This window comes from Panthera uncia, chromosome C2 (genome assembly GCF_023721935.1).
Source record: "Panthera uncia isolate 11264 chromosome C2, Puncia_PCG_1.0, whole genome shotgun sequence".
NCBI classification, from domain to species: Eukaryota; Metazoa; Chordata; class Mammalia; order Carnivora; family Felidae; genus Panthera; species Panthera uncia.
Window position 1 is genome coordinate 60225274 of NC_064810.1, and position 22342 is coordinate 60247615.

The following is a 22342-nucleotide window of genomic DNA, read 5'->3' on the forward strand; positions in this document are numbered from 1 at the left end:
GCTAGGGGCAGAGAGAGAGGGAGACACAGAATCGGAAACAGGCTCCAGGCTCCGAGCCATCAGCCCAGAGCCTGACGCGGGGCTCGAACTCACGGACCGCGAGATCGTGACCTGGCTGAAGTCGGACGCTTAACCGACTGCGCCATCCAGGCGCCCCACCTCATTCCTTTTTATGACTGAATAATACTCTATTATCTGGACACACTACATTTTTATTTATTCATACATTAGTTGATGGACATTTGAGTTGCTTCTACTTTTTGGCTACTATGAATAATGCTTTTATGAACACTTGTTTTATGTGAACACAAGTTTTATGTGAATATATGCTTTCAATTATCTCCCACTTCACAAAATTGCTGGGCTGGTTTTCTTTTTTGCTTTTTCATCTTCATAAGGAGTTTATGTATTTTATTTGTCTTTCCAAAAAGCCAGCTTTTAGATTGATTTTTATTATATTTTGTTTTCCATTTTATAAATTTCAACTTTAAAAAATTAATTCCTCGGGTGCCTGGGTAGCTCAGTTTGTTAAGCATCGGACTCTCGATTTCAGGTCAGGTCATCACCTCACGGTGTGGGATTGAGCCCCACATTGGGTTTTGCACTGACAGCACAGAGCCTGCTTGCGATTCTCTCTTACTCTCTTTCTCTCCCCCTCCCCACTCACATGTGTGCACTCACACTCTCTCTCTCAAAAATAAACTTAAAAAAATTTAATTCCCTCTTCTTCTACCTTAAATTATTCTTTATTCTGATTTCTTAAAGTTAGTAAATTGCCCTTTTTTCCTTCTTAACAATGAAGGCATAGAAGGCTATCAACTTTCCTCTGACAATTCCATTAGGTATTCTCCATAGGTTTTTACATAAAATAATCTCCTTTTCATGGTTTTTCAAGTGACTTCCTCTTTACCCAAGAGTTATCTATGAGTATTTAATTTCTAAGTGTTAATAATTTTTGTTACCTTTTAAATTCTACTTACACTAGCTTATAATCAGAAAATGTGCCTGTAAAATCTTTCTAAAATTTAGTTTTCTTTGTACCTAAACAGAGATGTTCAAAAAATTTTTCAAAGAATATCAGATTTTACATATATATTAGATTATTTTCATGAATTACATTCCATTACTCTCAGTCATTATTTGTATGGTTTAACAGAACTGTCTGGACCTTTCCCATAGTTTTTGCTTTATGTACTTATTTGCTACAAATAAACCTGCTGTATATACGGATTTATGCGGTAATTTTCTTCATTAACTCTGCCTTTTATCAGGACAGTATCCCTATCAATGCTGTCACTCTTTTTTTTTTTTTTTCTATTTTCATTTTGTTTGCATTGGCCTTATGTCTTTTATGTCCACCATTTTAAAACCTGTCTCTTTAACTCTGTCATAGGTGTTATTCCTGTAATATAATTTGAGTGGTTTATGTTTTTAAACTCAATCTACAGGTCTTTTAATTAGAGAATTTTGGGGGCGCCTGGGTGGCTCAGTCAGTTAAGCGTCCGACTTCAGCTCAGGTCACAATCTCACAATCCGTGAGTTCGAGCCCTGCGTCGGGCTCTGGGCTGATGGCTCAGAGCCTGGAGCCTGCTTCCGGTTCTGTGTCTCCCTCTCTCTCTGCCCCTCCCCCGTTCATGCTCTGTCTCTCTCTGTCTCAAAAATAAATATACGTTAAAAAAAAAAAAAATTAAAAAAAATAGAGAATTTTGTGCATCTACATTAAACATAATAATTGATGTGTTTGTTTATATCTCTTCCAATTACTTACATTGTCTTATTTTACATTATTGTTTTCTTGTTACCTTTTTAATATTTTTTATTTGATCAAGTAGCTCTGCGTTCTATTTTCTCCTTGCTAGTATGGTAGTTCTACATGGTGCTCTATTGTATTCCTTTCTCTACCTCCCTCTTCTACTCCAATTAACAGACACTTTCCCCCCTACCAAGAGATTCTATCCCCTTTTCCTTTTCTCCTAAATAGATGAGATCTTCAGGATACATTCACTTTCCTCCCTCTTCTCATCCTTCTTTTTTCTCATCTCCACAACTCATTTTCCTCCTCTTTTACATTCTTCCAGCCCATCCCCTCCATCAACTAAGTTTCCATGAGACAGTTTAGTACTTAAAACGTTTCTTTACAGAAATATGATCTTTTTATTTCAAAAGTCTGAAATTGTGTTTTATTACATATTTGCAAGTCATCTATCTTTATCTTTTTTAAAAGTTTTATTTATTTTTTATTTTTCTTATCTTTATTTATTATTTTATTCAGTGTAGTATTTTTCTATGCCCAATGTGGGGGTCAAACTCACAACCCTGAGATCAGGAGCCACATGCACTACTGACTGACCCAGTCAGGAGCCCCAATCTTTATCTCTTAAATGAAATTATAACACACACACAATCATATTAAAATGCTTATTATTCACCACTATATTCCTTTCATCTTCTTCAACTTGAAGTCTTTGTTCCAATTCATTTGTGATTGATTGTAATCTATTCTCAGGCATTTTCTCAGATGGGGTATAGTAATGATATGTTCTGAGTTCTTATCTCTTAATGTATTTCTTTCACCTTGACGAGCAAATGGCAACTTCGGGGGTGTTGATTCTTGGACTGTAGTCATTTTCCTTTTGCAGTCTATAGATGTCACTTCACTATCTTCTACCTTGCTAAGTTGCAGATAAGAAGCTGTATGATATTTTGATATTTTTCCCCTTTATAGAAACTTGTTCTATCTATAAGATAGTTCAATGTATTTTTAGAGTTCAGAACTTTGATCAGGATATGCCTATGTAGGTCTTTTCTTTCAATCGAAACCATAAACACTTTCAATCCACAGACTCTTATCTTTCTTAATCTCAGATTTTCTTCTGTTAATTTCCTCTCTTCCATCTATTCTTAATTTTCCCCTCTAAAATTCCTATTATTCACATTTTGACTTCTAATCTGACCTCAAAGACTCATCCTTTCTTTCAAGATTTTCATCAGATTTACCTATGTTCTATGTGCTTTGATATAATTTTTGCACTTGGTATCTAAGTTCACTGATTCATGTTTCAACAGTGATCATGTTCTCCGTCATGAGAAATTGTTCAATTGAGATATGTTTTTTATTAGTATCTGGAATTCCTTTTGTTCTGTATTTTAATTTCCTTAAATGCTCTTAATTTTTGTTTTTTTTTCAAATTCAGGTTGCACTTATTTTTGCCAATAGCACTAGTTGCCTAGGGTATGTGCTTTGATTTTCCTACCCAATCTTCTATCTCATTCACTACTGGGTCCCCTTAAATGGGCTGTTATTTTCCACAAATAGCTCACTAGAGCTCAGATCTGGTTGTGTAGTATCCTCCATGGAAGAAGCATCACAATTAGTAAAATGCAAAGGTAAACAACCTGTCAGATCCTGCCAAGGCACAAGAGGAAGATTTTGTTGTCCTATCTCTTTTTAGCCTAAGGGGCAGAGGAAATCCAGCCAGCACATTTAGTAACTTTGGCTTCTTAGTCAGTTGGGGAGACCTGGATACTTAAATGAGAAATACTGATACTTTCCCATAGTGGTTCACACATCTCTGAAGCCCAGGCCCTTCTCAATGTCTGCAGTTTTCCGATAGTTATCTGTGAACTCCAGTCTGTCCAAGTGAAAGTAGAAGTTTCAAAGCAGCATCTCTGCCTGACATGTCATGGCAACTGTATTCAAAACGGCAGTCAGAAATTGGAAGTGGAGGGGAAGACAGTCATACACAGGTCACTTTGTTTTCAGAACCCTTATAAAGTTTTTTCCTTATTATCATTTTATTTTGAGAGAGAGAGAGAGAGAGAGAGAGAGAGAAGGCAGGGTAAGGGACAGAGAGAGAGAGAATCCCAAGCAGTGTGGAGCCCGATGTGGGGCTTGAACTCATGACAGTGAGATCATGACCTGAGCCAAAGTAGGGTGCTTAACCGACTGAGCCACCCAGGTACACCCAAAATCGTTGATTTTAAAAATGTTATAGGAGGGAGGTATATGGGTCTGAGATGTGTCTGGGACCTCATTATAATGATTCCCAAGAATCAACACTTCCCTCAGAAAGCATATTCCTAAATATATAAAAATGACAATGTGTTCTCTTTATGCTTTGGGATACAGATCCCAAAATATACTACAGCTATTAATCACTTGAAGTAAGCTTTAATGCAATCCCAGTTTTAATTATTTCAGGACATAATTACCTTTTTTTTTTAGAAATAACTTCAAATCAATGTGCTGTAGTTGGTAGAAAGACAAATTATGACTTTGCCCAATCACATAAGTCTCCCAAAGTCCAACAGCAAGTCTTATAAATATGAAAAAGCAGGGCACCTGGGTGGCAGGGTTGGTTAAGCATCCGACTTGAGCTCAGGTTATGATCTCACCACTCATGAGTTCGAGTTCCATGTTGGGCTCTGTGCTTACAGCTCAGAGCCTGGAGCCTGCTTCAGAGTCTGTCTCCCTCTCTCTGCCCCTCCCCTGCTTATGCACTTGTTGTCTCTCTCAAAAATAAATAAACATTAATAAAATACAAAAAAGCATTGTCAGTATTATATAGGAATTAAACATGCATCCTGAACAGTGGTTTACATGACATTACCCTCCATATTGTTCATAGCCCAATAACCCTTTTTGCTTTCTCGAAAAGCTAATGATATCACCTAACATTAAAATGTTTCTCTGGACTAGACTTCTAAGCAACTTAGATAATATGCTAAAACTCTTGTTTTTTAATTGTATGAACTTTTATGAACTTTTTTTTTAAGAATTAGGAAGCTCATATAAAATGTTCAAAATCTCAATTGCAATCTAGTAAGAGCAAAAAATACTGTGGGTTATTTGTCCTACTATCCTGATAGGAATCATATAGGATATGAAATTTGGGTTTCATCCTTGAATCACTAGGTAATGTAATTCTGTGTACTCTATTCAACACAATATCCTGAATTGATTGTAGATTTGCTTTACCATTGATGGGTGATATCTGATATATTTCTTTTCTGAATCACAGTACATATAATTTTATATTGAAACTTCTGCCATGACAGAATTTCATTAAGTATCGAAAAGAATAAAAAATCATGAGCATGTGTAAAATGTTTGGGTCTTAGAAAAGTACAGAGAAGGCCTATAATAGGTAACAACAACTGTAACAAAGCTAAATTTGAACCAGTCAACAGAAAATAAAGGAATGGATAGACTGGTAAGGAAGAATCCAAGTAATCTTCCTAGGACAGCTACAAAAGAGCCTGATCAACAATGAATTCTTCCAAGTGTGCCAGGTAATATCTTTGACACTAGGACTTTAAAGATTAATAAAACATGGTACTTGCCCTTAAAGAAGTGCAGTTCAGTGTAGTATAATTCTAAATGCTACCTTTCTTGAGTGATGAATGTCAAAGAATTTGAGTTATGAGTTAAACTGCATCTAAAACATGAAACTGAAATTTACTTTATACTGGATGTACCCATTTTTGCATAATAAAACTCATAATTACACAAATAATAGAAACAGAGGTATTATGCATAACATGAAATTACAGAAAAGCAACAATCATTTATTTTTGGCTTTCATACACTTTGTGAATTTACTTTATAACAAATATTGAGAACATAATGTAGAATATCTGAATCAGAAGTGCCTGGAATCCTGCTCACATTTTTCCATACTGTTTTTCAGCTCAAGTCACCCATTTCAGTATAGTATTGCCTTGTTCTCAACCCTTTACTAGAATGAGGGCTTTACTGAGAGCATGAGTTTCTCTAAGGGTCAGATAGATATATAAAGGAAGGTTAGATGCAAACAATATAGCTGTTAAAAAGACTGAGTACCAAAAGATGCCAATCCTGAATACTCATTTACCTTTCTACCTTCACAGAATATTTTTCTTAGTGATGTATTCATTTAAAACATACAAAATGAATATTGTACTGTATTTCCTAGTACACTAAATTAAGAGTCTGAAGAAAAGATCAGAGATATTGTCCTAAGGAACAGTGAAGGCATAGAAGTAGTGGTATAGTACTCTATTCTTTGACCCCATTCAGATGATCCGACTCATATAATATGGCTTAACAATGAATATTAGCTCTTGAAAACTTTTGAAGTCTCTAGTACCTTGTAGACAAAAGTATGAGTATGTATGTATACATGGCATATATAGCTGTTTGTAATTGGTTTGATGTCTTTAAAATTATTTGAATAACAAAACCTCACTTGGCAAGTTTCTATAATTCCCCTTTCCTTAACTCATGCTGACTAACCTAAATATAATCCAAACTCATATATGCTGACTTTGCCTGGGCTGATCATTTGAGCCTATTACTCTGACAGAAATGCATTTATCCTATCAAATAGAATTAAACGTTTCTTTCAATATAGTGACAAATTAAGGAAAAGCTACAGTTACATAAGAGAAGTCTAGACTCTATTCTACCTTAAGCCCTGTGGAGCCTGATTTAAAACTCCTGTGGAAAGGAGGAGATCAAAAGCTAAGTTACATAATGAAATAAAATAAAAGTATAACTTACTTCATCATTTAAATCCTTAGAAAAGCTAACAGGTGTTTTCTTGTATTTGAAAACTGGACAGCAGACAGCAACTTATAAATGCCCCTAAAAACAGTGATTTATGAATTGAGTGGCACATAGTAGATAATAAATGACAGCTATTCTCAGGTTTACCACATAGGTTTCTGTGCTAAACTGCATCTCTCTGTAATGCATCTAAACTTAGTGCCTAATTCTAAGTTATTATTGATGAGCATGTTTTTGTGCGTGTGTGCCAAAACCATAGCAATCTTTCTATCCCAAACACTGGGTGGCCCCTATTTAAGCCAGCTGTTCATTTCTGACACAAATGTAAGGGAACAAACAATAAATTTAAGAGCCTTCCAAAGCCCTAGAATCTGTCCCAGTTTTATATATATTGTTTCTATTCTGCTTCATCCTTTTTTTTCCCCCTGTATGATCCCTAGTTCTTGGTTACTCAATATCTGCTTAGATTTAGTTCTCCTTTTTGACCTCTACCTTCCCAGGATCCTCAGTATCTAATGCTTCCTTTGACCTGCTCCTACTTAGGATTTTTTTGGCCTTCTTTAACATGTTACCCAGCTCCACGGTTGTCCACTGAACCAAATCAGGCAGCAGCTACCCAGTCCATCCACTGTGAAACCTTTAGACAAATTCCCTCTCAGCATTTGTAATTCTAGACTGTAGAGTTACATTTTAAAAACAGACTCTACCATAGCAACCATTCCTCCCACTTACAGCTCTTTCACCTTGTGCCCTTCTCTGAAGCCTTCTCCAAATCCACTATGCCTTTCTTGAAATAAAATTATCAGTACTAATCTGGGCAAGCACTGAGTGAAAATGATCCCAGAATAGAGGCATGTGGGGTGGTGTTTTAGAATTTAGGTGCTCTAGAGTTGGACTTGAGTTTGAACTCCCAGCAGTGTGACTTTGAACAAGTTACTAAACTTTTATGAGCCTCAGCTTGCTTATCTTTAAAAATGCCATAATAAAAATACATGCCTCATAGGATTATGGAATTAATGGAGAAAATGCAGATATAACCAATGCCTGGTGCAGAGTATGCTCTCAATAAATGTTGGCTACTGTTGTTGTTATTGTTATTATTGGTTTATTTCAGATTTATTTTCACTATGCTTTCCACCAGTAATTTTCCTAGTCTTTTTGGCACAATGCCTTTGGAATAGTCTTTTTGGCTAGTCTTTTTTTCCTAGTCTTTTTGGCACAATGCCTTTGGAATAGAGTTTACATTGAGGCACCTAGGTGCCTCAGTCAGTTAAAGGTCTGATGCCTGATTTCAGTTCAGGTCTTGATCTCATGGTTGTGAGTTCAAGCCCTGCATTGGGCTCCATGCCCACTTAAAAAAAAAAAAAAAAGAAGAAAGTTTACATTAATTCTTCAGTATGTGTACTGGGTTTCGGTTAACTAATCGTCTAAAATCAGTTTCCCTTCTAAATATCCCTTAGAATATTTTTCCCTTATTTGCACGCATTAAAGCAATCATATCACCTTTTGTGTCCTATGTTGGATCTAACTGTTTTCTTGACATTTCTCCCTATTGGTAGGCCCGAATAGCTGGGTATTACCTACTACATTGGACAGTGTGCATATTTGGCCTAGGAGGAGATGTATAAAATGTTTATAATCAATACCAGAACATCTACAGCTATGGGTGGGTGTAGGGAAGAGGGAGGATCCAGGGATTGTATAGCTTTTTCCAGACTGCTGTTTCCATTTGTGAATAGGTAAGGACGTGATGTTTTTGAGCCTCTCGCTATCATTCATACCAGCAAAAGAAATGTGAGTCAATTAAAAAGAAACTGAGAGTGAAATTTTAAGTGAAAACTTCAAGGTTACCCCTAAATAAATACCTACAAGTAGGCATACAAGAATTGTGTATAGCTGTTTGTTTCTATATATGACAGAACATTATTTGCAAAGCCTTCTCTTAACAGATTCTTTCCGCTTTTCTTCACCAAATAAGAGTTCATTTCTTTGTCTTCCTTGCATCCTTTCTATGTAAATCTATCAATGGATAAGTATAACGAAGGATCAAAAATCAAATGCAATAGTTAATAATTATATGGAGATGGCCCGATTACCCAGAGTATATTTATTTTTTGCTTACAGAAGCACAAAAACCAAGTTTACCTTTTTTCTTTGAAGAAATATTATCTATTTTTCTATATATTTTATAGAATTAGAAAATGACTCTGAGTTACTTCATGCTGTCATTACCTGCTTTCTCCAGTTAAGCAACTTTATGTGGAATAAAATGCAAGAAATTCTGTTAGCAACATATCTTCATAAGCGAAAGTGAGTTGGTGAAATTTATGTAAAAATAGTAAGCTTATCATAGTTACTAACTACAAAAGATTGTTAAATACTTAATTTTTATATGTATGTATACTTTTATAGACATGCTATATTTGCAAGCAAGTATCACTAAAATGAAACTTGTATCAAGGACTAAAAGTAAAAAGCAAAGTCAAATATTTTACATAGGCTTTTTCCCAGTGCCCTACATATCACTTCCAGTCATGTTACCTAAAGCTAAAACAGGGACCCAAGTGTCAAAAGAAACATACTCATATTATGAGAGCTGAAAGAGACCCTGAAGATGAAAAGCTAAGGCAGAGATTCAGATTACGTGACATGCCCAAGAGGGTACAACTGGTGGCACCACTAGACCCAGAACAACCTCTCCTAATTCTACATCTGAGATTTCTGACAATGTGCAATGAAAAAGTTAAATCTAATGCATGAGAAATTGATTAAAAAATTAGATGTCCCCTCAAGTTGAAAACCTTTGGATTTCATAACCTCTACTTACATGATTTTGTATTAATAGGAAAATAAATTTTAAACAACATAAAATTGTAAAAACTGACTAGAAGAAATGAAAACTACAAAGAAAATTTATACTTTTCCTTAAATCAGAACCATGGAAACAGGTGTTTTTTTTAAGTCTAAAAAAAGCCAGAGATTTATTTATTGTGTATGCATGTGTGGTAGTAGTGGGTTTGGTTTGTCTTGTATTGTTTTATTTTGTTTTGTAAATTGTTAGAGGATCTTCCAGTTTCCTGTGCAATGGTAATCTGTGTTCCAAAAACGGGGGTACATATAAAATTAATTTCTGATAATTCATAAAATACTTAACCATGAACAACTAAGTCTCTAGAAATTTTAATGACAGAAAGAAAAAAGTACCAAGAATTTCAAGATGAAAAATCTCTATCTTTTTAATGTTGTGCAAATTGGAAATAAAGAACATCTTTTAAAAAGTCAAAAATAATTGAAAAAGAGATTAAATCAGTAAACCAATTGTGTATATTTTTCCTGAAGTGCATATTCATGAGCTGACAGTAGAAAGAGGCTTGCTGCTTTGTTTGACTATAGTTCTGTTTACCTCATACTGTCAAGAATGGATTTTGACACTCACAGTATTAATATTGCTATTTTTATTGATATAATTAGCACTGCTATAAATAATTCCTCAGTCTGCTATATCTAAGTATATCATTACAATCAGCAATATTAGAGCTTCTTTTTCTTATATAATGCTTTGGAAATAGACTGCTAGCCCAAAGAACCACAGTGACCTCATGATGTGGAAGTTACTAAAAAAACACTGCCCTGTCAATAGAGACTACTGTTTTGTGTATAACTTCACTAAACAAACTAGTTTATATTTGTTTGAAACTAAAGTTTCTCACCAATCTGCTGTTTCAATTTCACATCACACCATATTGTACCTAAAACAGGCAATCTGGATTCCTGTTGCTACTCCCCCCCCCCCCAACCCCACCCCCAAACAGCGCAGGAACAGTTTGAAATACAAGGCTTGCATATATAAAGCAAAAGAAACTAAAACACCCAAAATTCAGAATGGGTGGGTGAAAATACGTGTGCTTGAAGTCATTTGTATAACTGCTAGTGGGTGGCCCACTTGTGAGTTTTTGATCATCACATGAAAGCAAAATCAAAACATATTTTATCATGCCTCTGGATCACATCAGCTGCGATGATAACCTTATCTAGACCTTGAATAGTTTGTTCATAAAACAAAGTGGGGTGACCAACCCAGTGCATATTCAACACAGAGAATGAAGGCCAAAACAAAATGACAATACAATTCAAAACAAGTTTGTAGAAATTTTAGGCTAGTATATTAAACCTTTCTTTGTCTCTATCACTTGACAGATGGTTAGCCTTCACACAGCCTAGTATCTCTGGCAAAGAAATGACTGTATCTAGCCAATAACACCCCAAATTTTTATTTAAAATGCAGTGTACACATACTTACACTTACCTTAAAAATATGAATATTAATAGATTAGTCATTTTATTCTATTTCTTGTTTTATCACTATAAAAACTTGTCAGATATCAAGATTTGCCTTTTGCCCTATGAATACCTCTTTCAAACTCAACTTTCTTATGTGGATCCAGGGTTCTAAGAACTCTTCACTTTCGATTTTGTTCATTTAGGGGCTACTGGCTAATTATGCTTTAAAAAAAACAAAAAACTTCCAGTAACTTTTAATCTGAAATTATTACAAAAGTTACAAAGATTTAATTAGCTTATGTTTCTATGTAGCTTGGAGCAAAGTTTTGGTAGTAACAATGAGTTAAACAAAATCACCTGGGAACATGTCAAGGACCACAAGGCAGGACTGGAATTATTTATCCAATACTGAAATATGTCTTTATTCAAAAACTGCTCATATAAAAATGTATACTCACACACACATAAACACACACTAACCAACCATTAGAATTAGCAAACACTCTTAGTTTTTAACATTCTATCAACCATTCTTCCCCTTTCTCTTTAAAAAAAGATTTCATCTAAGACAATATATTCCATTAGCAATATTCTCTGCTTTTCTTCCTAAATCTTCCTATTTATAGCTTTCCAATGCTGGCAGGTCGGTATACAAATAGCCAGAGGCAACCTCAACGTTTTCTAAAGTGCATTAATATGTACCCTTTCTGGAAGAGGTGATTATGCTACAAATTAGCATAAATAGAGATCTAATGTAGGTATAGAAATTCAAGCCCTTCACAGCAGGGGATAGGAGAGCTGGCAGTGGGAGGATTGTGTGTAAAAAAAAAAAAAAAAAAGTTATCCTACTTACCAACTGAACACTGATTTGGCTAACAAAACAAGACTCACTGTGGCAGAGAAAAATAGCGAAAATCAGAACTTGTTATTTGAGAACTATGAACTAAGTTTTGGAAAGGTGAGACACCCACTACTTAAAGCAACAAACTCAACGTTAAATCATATACTCTGTTAACTGAGCACCAAGTTTCCTTCTGTTAGAAACCTAGGATTTTTACACCTACAGACTAAATGATTAAAGTAATGCTAAAATCTTCTGTAATGTTCCTCTTGCATTACAAATGGTCTATTAAATCAGAGAAGTGCCAATCAAATGCCTTTGTAGTTTGAAAGAAAGGTTTAAATAACAAAGCATTTTTTGCAGGCCTCTCTCTTTTTCTCTCTTTAATGTCACCTATAAATTAATTACAACAAATTTCCATCTTCTCTTCATAAAACCACAACTGAAAAAGATTTAGGCACTTAATTTTTCAGACATACTCCTAAAACAAATTCTTACTAAAAAATTAAGATATTCTAGCTTATGTTTCACCACAGTTTTCTAACAAGACAAAAAGCTCCATCGGAATTTTACAGTAAATTCCAAGACACAGATTTTTTTTTAAATATAAAGTAACATTTTATTTATTTCAAAGGTATGCTTAAAATTATGAAAAAAAGAAGACCCCTATCTGTTAAAAAGACCTACTAAAATGTATGGAGAAAGTTTCATGACAATAACGAAGGGTACAAATAAAGTTAGCTCTTCCTTTCTTGCCATTGGCAATTAGTAAACAGCTCCATGTCCCTCAAACTTCCGTACATTCTTTCAAATTGTACTCTCCAAAATGAGAAAACAGCTAGGTTTTAAAATTTCATACAAAAATCTCTTCTCCTAGCAATCTTAAGTACGCAAGGATATGTGACATTAGAATGTAAACTCCACAAAGGCAGGTTATTCTGTCTTGTTCACTGTTACATCTCAAGTGTCTAGAACAATTTTGTGAATGTAAACATCCATTTCAGAAAAGCATGATTATTTCAAAGAATAAAGCAGAGCTCATCAATCTCCACTTCTATATTCCAAATGTTTTAAAGAAGTCTTTGTCACTCATTCTAAAATATTTGAAATAATTTGTAATTCACTTATAAATTTTAGATCTTTTGGGGTAACTTAGTTGTATCTAAACTGACCTAATTATTCAGTCAAGTCCAATTTGGTAAGAAAGCCTTCTTTAGACTCTCGCTACTGAGATAAAAATAATTCATTTAACCTGGATTTTTCCCTAGATTTTATTCCTATGCCAAGTAGTCAAATTCATATTAATTTGACAGCAAAATTAGTTGGGTATTTGTGGGTCACAAAAACTTTCTGAACAAACTACATAGTAAACTGCCATCTCAACTAGTAGTTCTAAACACACACACCCAAAATTGTAACTCTCACTAGCCACACAGACATAGAAGTTTTTTCTTTCCTCTAAACTCATGTTGTCTTTCAGTAGCCAGTGAGTGTACACATGAACTATATCTGATTTTCTTGCTGTAGTAGTAAGCTTAAAATACTGGCATCTTAATTGAGCTAGACAGATAAGCATAAAGACTTCTTCCCAAAAATGGATAAAATTTAACAATTTTTTAATCTTAAACTTTTTTCTTTAGTCTGTTAAAATTGGGACCTCACCATGAAAGGGCGTATTGCTTTGGAGGCTGGTAGACTGTTAACTTGTCACCTGATCTTCATATGCAAAAGGCCTGTATTCCACTGGTCTGTGAGATCTGAAATCACAAAACCAAAAATACCCAACTGCTGGACTCACTGAGCAGCTAATATATTTCTAGAAAATTCACTTTTCTTCTTCCTCTCACCTGTTTCCTTGAGCACCATAGATTCTTAAGCCTAAAGCCCTCCAAAATTGAACTCAATGGAAATCACAACCACAATCTTAAGAATTAAACCTTGAGCCCTGAACAAAGAGTAACATCAGCAATTCTTCAAGGGCAATTCCAAAAGCTTTTTTGAGAGAAGCCCATTCCCAAGAGGGCACAGTGATATTACCATGCACAATTTGTACACCAACTTTGATACATTCTGATTAAGAATGAGAAGAGTGAACAAAGGCATGTAAAATCAATGTAAATTGTCTTTTTTGTTTTTGTTGTTGTTGTTGTTTTCCTAGAAATCTAGAAGTACCTAGTTGTAAAGCTGAAATGCAGAAAGTAGCCAAATCTGGCCTGGTCAAACTTACGTGAGGGACAGAGGAGAGTATATCTGAACTATTCCCATGTGACAGCAAATGGTATTTGAGATTAGGAGCAACAGGTAAGAAAGTAAACCATTTATGAACTGAATTTGCTAATACAAATGCTTATCATTTAAATTTAGTCTTTACAGCTAAAGAATTTATTTACAAAATGGTCGCTACAATTTGTTTTCAAACTTTCACTAGCAACAAGTTAAGGATAGCTAACTTTGGAATAGAACTCGCTTGAAAACATGGGGAACGAGGGGCCTCTGTTAATTCTATTAGCTGAAACTCATACACGACCACGCAGTGAGAAACTCTCCACTTTAGCATCATCTTGGCATACTTGTTAGCATCATTTACCATACTTTACCATTAATGGTTAAGTGGTGAAGACAATCTCCACAGGTCTAGAAAGTTTACGTGTGCCAGTGCTGATTCTGAGGACATTATTTAGCCCACAGACTTCCAAATTACTTCCTATTTCTTCCAGATTTTTATTTGAGAACTGTCATCCTGCCACTGACCCCATTCAACTGAGTTCAGTGTTAAGAGATCAGCGGATTACCGTGCTAGGTAGTGTAGCTGTACGCCATATTGTGTTTTTCGCTAATGTTTATAGTTTATGTGTGTGCCTAGCATATGTTTGTGCAAGTGTGTTTATCAATAGAACTTTTAGAAAATCCCTGCCTCCTGCCTCTTCAGCATCCTTAAAAAGGGTAACAGCTGCGGAGAGGGGGGTGGGTGGCGGGGGGCGTGAGGTGGGTGGTGGAAGAGGACCAGAAGCCACACAGTAATGCATTTAACAACGTAGGAGAGTGCATTTCTTTTCAACTTTCAAAAAGCTTCCAACCGTTCTATCTCAACTATCGAAAAGCGTAAACATTGTTTAATGTTTCCAAAGGGGCCCAAAGGACAGAAAGAAGGAAAGGCGTATCTTCCCTTCCCAAGCCCCCTCCTCTATAGTCGTAGCAGCGAAGCAGGCGGGGGCCGGTAGCTTTGGTGTCTGGAGGGGCGTCCAGCGGCTCTGGGGCCAGGACACCTCCCGCCCCCCCCAGTTCTCTGAAGACGCTCCAGAGACCGCGAGAGCCACGGTAAGCGGGGGGAGGGCGAGGAGGGAGGGGGCGGAAGACAAGCCGGCGCCTCTAGCAGCTCCTGAGCCCCGGCTAGTCCCCCTCAGCTCTTCTTCTTGGAAGCGGCAACTCCAGGCGCAGGGAGTAGAGAAAAGAAGGCAAAAGACACGTTTCCAGCTGCGGGACTGCCCGCCCGCCCGCTCCGGGGACCCGGGACCCTCCCGCGCTCCCTCCCTTCCCGCTGGGTCGCGCGAGGCCGCAGCCACCGCCCCGCGCGAGGAGGGGCGCCCGGGGGGGAGGGGGCGCCGGCGGGGCGGGGCGCGGGGGCGCGCGCCCTCGGCCGGCCGACGGCCCGCGGGCTTGTCTCTGTAACTCGCTCCCCCAACCCCACCCCAGTCCCTTCCTTTCCCGTCCCGTCGCCCCCCACTCCAAGTGTCTCGCGGACGCCTCGTCCCCCTCGCACGCACACTCCCCTCCCTCCAGCCCGCCCCACAACAAATTAGAGTTTTGGGGGTTACCTCCTCGCGCTCTTTAATCTTCTTTCCTCAACTCCTAAACTTCCCCCCGCCCCTACTTCTTCGGCAGAAGGCCCACATTGGGTACCTCACGCCGCGAACCCTCTATCTTTTTCCGCTATTGGATTGTTCTTATGCCACTCTTAGCTTCAGTGAGCCAATCAGAATGGGGCGCCCCTCGTGAGGTTGCCGCCCATAAACAAAATGCACTCTTCCTCCTCCTCTCCCCTGTCCCCGCCTTTATATGCTTCTTTCCTCATCTCTACCACCTTCGATTGGGCTAGAAGAGGCCCAATCCGCTATCTCAAACATCCATTGGGGCACGGAAACTTCGCTCAGAGAATCCTTAATAGGCGATTGGTCGACATTCTTCCCACACCCCCTACCTCTGCCGCACCTTCGCCCACTCTGGAGAGGTCAGTCGTATCTCGTTGTTCAGTGATCCGAGAGGTGGAAAACTATTGGTTCAGAGAGCGCGTCAGACCGGATTGGAGTGAGCCATGATTGGTCAGCACCGACACGATCATGTTTGGTTGTCTGCTCCTCCGCTCCTCCTCCCCTTTTCCTCCACCTCCGCCCCCTCCCCCCCACTGCTTTTACTTTCTACGCATTTCTATTTCCTCCTTTATTTATTTATTTGTGATAAACTTAAATGACCCGGCGACGGAGGCGGGACTCGCGGCGAGGCGGAGGATGACGAGGGACGGCCCGGGGCCAATTGCCGAGGGGGCTGCAGGGTGAGGGGCAGCTTCGGTGGCCAGTGAGAGGCAGGTGTCTGGAACGCGCTAGGCCTGTGGAGCCGGGATGCCCCAGCGGAGGCGGCGGTTACCCGCTGTCTGGCGCGGCGAGCTGGCAGGGAGGGGTGGCCGCTGAGGGGAGGAGGGGGTGTCGCTGTCGCAGACAGCTGAGGCAGCAGGATGGAAGCTGGAGCTAGGGCCGTGGGAGGAAAGCTGGAGGGAGGGTCTGGCGAGGAGGCGGCTCGCAAGGCCACACTGGGTCACGCTTGATTCCTGAGGGGTAGGCTGCAGGTTGCCAAGCCAGGAGGTCAGCAGAGGCCACTGAAGCAATGCCAGGGCGCAAAGAGAAAATTTGTCCGTTCAGGAGGTTTAGAAAAATACTATGTAAAACAGTTCGTAGTAAGCCGCCCTTAATAAAAATGAGGATATTATCCTAACGGGAAAAGCAGATTATGTTTCTTATTACTAAACGCCTGAAGTACCAACGACCCAACCGGAGCCCACAAAATTCAATATCCTGAGGGCTAGAAGGAACAAATAAAGCAACATGGAAAATTAAATGCGGTTCAGATGCTTCAATAAAACCTTCCTCCTCATCCATTTGTCACTCAACATAGCATTCCCCAGAGCCAAATTCTTACCAAGTTTTGGTCCAGTACTCAGGCATTGGGAGAAAAAAAAAAAAAAAATGAGGCTCAAGGCCAGCAAGATGTTCAGGAAGGATTCCTAAAAAGGGGTAAGATAGAAAAAAGTGTATATATTCCCTTTCACTATACAAAGAAAAAAATAAATCTCTGCCAAAATAAAAAGTTGCGTTTTTTAGGGAACTTATATAACAATAATTTATCACAAATTAAGGGACTTTATGAAAAATAAAGAATTTACACTCTGCATACAGAATTTACACTCTGCAGTTTGAAAACAGAATTTTTTATGGAACATGCATTTGGTGTAGAGTTTCTGATAGACTGTGTTAAGTTCTCTGAATTTTATCCTAGACTTCCTTGGGATATGCAGCATGCATTAAAGAAAGAAATATTCCTGACTTGTTAGAGATGGTAAAAACAGACTTTATTCAGGATCATTGAGATAGGTATAGATACGACCACTGTGATAAAATTTTTGCAGTGGAAGGAGATTGGGCTGAACTCCAAGTATATCATGGGCAAGTGGGAATTTTAGCCAGGGAGCAAGGTGGAGCGGTTGAAAAATTATGAAGAGGCAACATTAGGCGTAAGTGGGAATTTTGGCTAAACCAACCTAAAACGATTCTTGCTGAAGACAGGCCAGGGTGATCAGGGGGATGGTGGAGGAAAAGGACCCTGGTCATCTATGAAGAGTGATCAGATTGGGGGTAGGGGGAAGGTGCTTGCTAAACTGGCTTTGAGGAGTTCTTGCTGAAACTGGATTTCACAAGAAAGTGCACAGATGCCTGGCTTTGATTAGGGGTCTTTGGCAGAACCTAAGCAAAAGAAATTGGCCCTGGTGGGAAAAAAAAAAACAAAAACAAAAACGTAGAAGCCTTGACCTCATAAATACAATTAGCTATCTTTTGAGGAGTATATGAGGGTTTCAGAATGTATAAAATGATTGCATCAGGTGTCAAGTTTTGAAGTCCAATAAAGTGTACAAATTGTTATTGAATCTGGAAGCTAAAATATTTCAGAACTTACGTATAAATCTTAGAAGTGATGTAGTGACTGTAACATGTTCCATACAGAATAGTCAGCTTTACATGAGAAAATTCAGTAAAATTTAACAAAGATGTTTAAACAGTTAATCCCTTAACTTTTCCAAGGGGCAGTGGCCACTCCCTTTATGTACTACTTAAAACTCATCCTTTTCATCAAGGTTGGTGTTTGTTTGTGTTTATGTTTACTTATTTATTTGGAGAGAGAGAGTTCCAACAGGGGAGGCACAGAGAGAATCCCAAGCAGGCTCCACTCTGTGAGTGCAGAGCCCAATGCAGGGCTTCATCTCAAGAACCAAGAGATCATGACCTGAACTGAAATCAAGAGTCCAGCACTTAACCAGCTGAGTCACCCAAGTGCCTCTTTTCAACAAGTTTTTAAAGCTATGATTCAGTGTTATTGGTGTGAGACTTGTTAGGATTGTAATGATAAAGAATTAGGAAAGCAATGTAAGGTGCTCCAGTGGTGCAGTCGGTTAATGCATGGTGCTTATACAGGAAAGCAGTGTAAAATAATACTCTAATTTATAAATATTTGTTAAATATTCTCATTTATATCCAGTTTTCCTGATGTCAGATTCTGGGGTTAGAATGATGTGTCTATAAGGAATATGTCAGTCTTTATATTTACATTACCCACACACAGACTTCAATCACCAACCTACCCACACACAGATATACAAAAGTCCCGAAAGATGCAGCAAGAATTCCACACTTGTATCAAGGGGCAAAGAGATGTTTCTTTGGTGTAGCAATTAGCAGAATTGAGAAAAGGGATACAATAAGAAGGATGTGGTAACAAAGAATGAGAGGGTGATGAAGAAGGCATGATTGATAGAAAATGAAAAAAGTGAGGATTGCTTAGCTAAGGAAGAATTTTATAAGGAATTTCTCTCAGGACCTTAACCTGTTTCCTTCACAGATCTTAAATAGTATACAAGCCCTAAAATTTTAAAGGTGATTAAAAGAAGCCATACTAGTAGTAAGTGAATTCTTCGTATGTTACAAATGAAGATAGACTTTCAATGCTTTATCTGCATCACAAGTGGCAGAGCTTGTTTTCAAACTCATCTGTTTTCCTTTTTCACTATGCCATTTACTCATTCATTCATTCAAGAAATACTAAGTGCATTTCCTCATAACAGATATATTTATGAGCCTTTAAAATCCCTGGGAATTTAAAAACCAAAGATACACAAGACTTGGCATTTTTCTCCAAAGAGTTTACTGTGTATTGGGAGAGAAGTAAAGGAATCAATTACTATGCTATGTACATATGTGATATATATAACATGGAAATACAGAAGAGAGAATGCCTAACTCCTTAGAATTGGGGAATATTTGTAATAGACTGAAATCACTATACTGAATACAAAATTAGATCATGCTCCCAAGTGGCTTAGATTCTAATAAGGGCACTAATTAGACATATACAGTAAAAAAAAAAAACAAAAAACCCTATATTACTAGCCAAAACAAGAAGAGTTTTTAAAGAAGAGTCTTAATGATAGAATAAATAGTGTTATGGGAGGTCAGAAAAATACTGTTTATAGCTTGAGGGATGCAGGGGTAGGAAATCAGGAAAGTTTTAATGGCAGAAGTAACTTTTGAGATGGTCTTTGAAGGATGTGTTAAGAGAAATTACCACCTTTCCACACAAAAAACCATATATGAAATACACTTGATAGTTTTGCCATTTACTCAAAGACAGGTACCACTTTTCTGTATATGTGCTCACCATTAATCTAAGCAAAAAATAGCCAATAAAAATGTTAAAAGAAATGAATCTTTTATAGTGAAATAAAGTTGAGTTAAACATCAAAATGTGTTAGGACAACATGCCAATAATAAAGGTTAGACAATTCCATCTGAATCTCTCTAAAGAGAGATTTCTATAAATCCAGTTAACCCAGATGTGATATAAGGTATTCTAGCCCTAGGTACTTATTTAAAATTTGCCATGACCCCCCAATATGGTAGAAGCATGAAGCCCTTTATAATATTTCACTGGATTTGCAGGGGCTTGTGTTTTCTTAAGTTCCTATACCCAGATACTCATTTCCTTTTATGTTTTCTCTTTTGCCCCAAGCCATTGATTTCAATGGGAAAGTCACAGCAGAGCCATGAGTTTCCACCAAAACCTCATTCACATAACGAAAATATAATGGACTTGGCTAAAGATTGCGATATTGGGATAGGAAAGTAGAGAGAGTAGAAAAGAAGAACTCTGCTAACTGGTGAGGGGCTGGCCCAGGATAGGCAAACTGAACAAGGGAATAGAAGAGAACCCAGAAATAGACTCATGCTCATGCATAAATGACAATTTGATAGTATTATATATCATCAACACAAATTACTGGGAGAATAGAGACTATTCAATAAATGGTGTTAGGAAGATAGGGAATAAATGATATTGAATCTCTAGTTTACATAAGATATAAAAAAAATCTGGGGCGCCTGGGTGGCTCAATCTGTTAAACATCCAACTTCAGCCTAGGTCATGATCTCACCATTCAGACCAAGCCCCGTGTTGGGCTCTGCGCTGACAGCTCAGAGCCTGGAGCCTGTTTCAGATTCAGTGTCTCCCTCCCTCTCTGCCCTTCCCCCACTTGCGCGCGCTCTCTCTCTCTCAAAAGTAAATAAACATTAAAAAAAATTTTAAGCATAAAAAAATCAATTTCATTCTCAGTCCTAATAGGACTAGATTATGTGTTCAACCTGCAAATGGGAGGTGGGCACTATAATTGATGGTTCTGTCTGAATTACATGACTGGATTCTGGGAGGAACAGTCCCCAACAAGAGCACAGGATAAACAACAACCATACAGCATAGCACAAAGCTCAGAGATCTCCTGAAGTCCTTAGACCCTGTTGTGCCTGAGACCAACTATATCCTTGTCATTCTTAATTATCACAAGTAAATGATTTTCTTTTAATTGGTTAAGGTGGTTTGAATTGGGTTTGTGTCAATTGCAATTTTACATTTGTAAGTCTTAAAGTCCATTGGTAATTTTACAGTTTATTTACATAGATCACACAAAGTTTCATCATTGCCACCGAAAATGTTTTATAGTTGTTGCCCACAATTGTACACAGGGACGTTTTTTAATTACTTATATGTAGGAAAACTACTTGTGTTTATATATTGACTTTATACTCAAGACATCTTAGCAAAAACTTTACTTAACACTCATCAGTTGATTTCTCTTGATTTTATGTTAAAATTCATATCATCTCCTAACAGTGGTGATTCTTCTCTCTTTTCAGTGTTTGTGATGTATGGTTTCTTTTTCTTGTTTTGTTGACCAGACTGATGGCAAAATGTTGAACAATAGTCATGGTACAGTGCATCTTTGTCTTTCTGAATATTTGATGTTGCACCTTTAAATATGTTTCTTGCTGAAAGTTCTGTTAAAGCAGTTGCCATATATTCATAGTTTGCAAAGTGTTGTATCTTGAAAATCATGAATAAGTATTGAATTTTATCAAATATCTTTTCTAAGTGTACAAAATAATCATTATTATTTTCCCTTTATTCTGTCAATGCATTGAATTACAATGACAGGTTTACTGATATCGACCCATTCTTCCATTCCCAAATTATTTTTTTAATTTTATTACTATTTAAAGAATAATGTATTTAATTTATTGATATTTTTATCTGGGAATTTGAAAAATTCAGAGATTGATATTTATAAGTAGGATGAACCTTGTTCAGCCTTTATCTAATTTTGAGATTTTTATTGGGATACTCTCCTAGAATTAGTAGGGAAAATTATGTCTTTTACCATGCTTATGGTTTTTATTCTTTTTTTTTAAGTATAGATTTTTGTTTTTGTTTTTGTCTTAAATTTATTTATTTTGAGAGAGAACGAGCAGGAAAGGGGCAAAGAGAGCAGGAGAGAGAATCTTAAGCAGGTTCCACACTGTTAGTACAGAACCTGACACAGGGCTTGAACCCACAAACTGTGAGATCATGACCTGAGCTGAAGTCAAGAGCCAGAGGCTTAGCAGACTGAGCCACCAAGGCACCCCTAAAAGGGTAGACCCCATCTATCTTCTCAGTTCTATAGTTGTGGACACTATACCTATCTACCTCCTCCTGATTCATTTTGATAATTTAAATTTTCTTAGAAAGATATTCCTTTCTCAAATTTAGGTGTTTTTTATTCAAATTTCCATATTTACTTTTTAATTTACATAGTGTTATTTTATTTTTTAATCACTTGTCTTTTTTAAGTGGCCATAACTGGTGTCTTTGACAGCACCACATTTATTTCTTTGTGAGCAGATGATATTATTTATGTATTTATTTATTTATATAATTGTGTTTGCAGTTTAATTTTTTTAGCTGCAGGCATCTGAATCATCTTCCTACATCTGAGGAATTTTAGAATTTTGGACCTCATCTATCACTGTGTGACGAACTATTCC

At 37.4% G+C, this 22342-nt stretch overlaps 1 protein-coding gene and 1 long non-coding RNA gene across 43 annotated transcripts in view; one reads left to right on the forward strand and one right to left on the reverse strand.

Annotated features, from left to right (window-relative positions):
- Positions 1 to 15583, reverse strand: part of ZBTB20 (zinc finger and BTB domain containing 20) — a 769297-nt gene extending 753714 nt beyond the window's left edge. For 35 of the 41 annotated variants that reach the window (XM_049629359.1, XM_049629402.1, XM_049629403.1 and 32 more), the window contains exons 1-2: positions 15485 to 15582; positions 13332 to 13426 (exon numbers count right to left, since the gene is read on the reverse strand). The gene's annotated coding sequence lies outside the window, so the exon portion shown is untranslated. Of the gene's footprint in view, positions 1 to 13331; positions 13427 to 15484 lie in introns of all 41 variants that reach the window. The other 6 variants (XM_049629409.1, XM_049629377.1, XM_049629375.1 and 3 more) reach the window with 4 other exon arrangements.
- A 90-nt stretch (positions 15584 to 15673) lies between these two features.
- LOC125921768 (uncharacterized) overlaps positions 15674 to 22342 on the forward strand; it is an 82089-nt gene continuing 75420 nt past the window's right edge. The window contains exon 1 of one of the 2 annotated variants that reach the window (XR_007457488.1): positions 15674 to 16008. This is a non-coding gene — a long non-coding RNA (uncharacterized LOC125921768). The remainder of the gene's footprint in view (positions 16009 to 22342) is intronic. The other variant, XR_007457487.1, reaches the window with a different exon arrangement.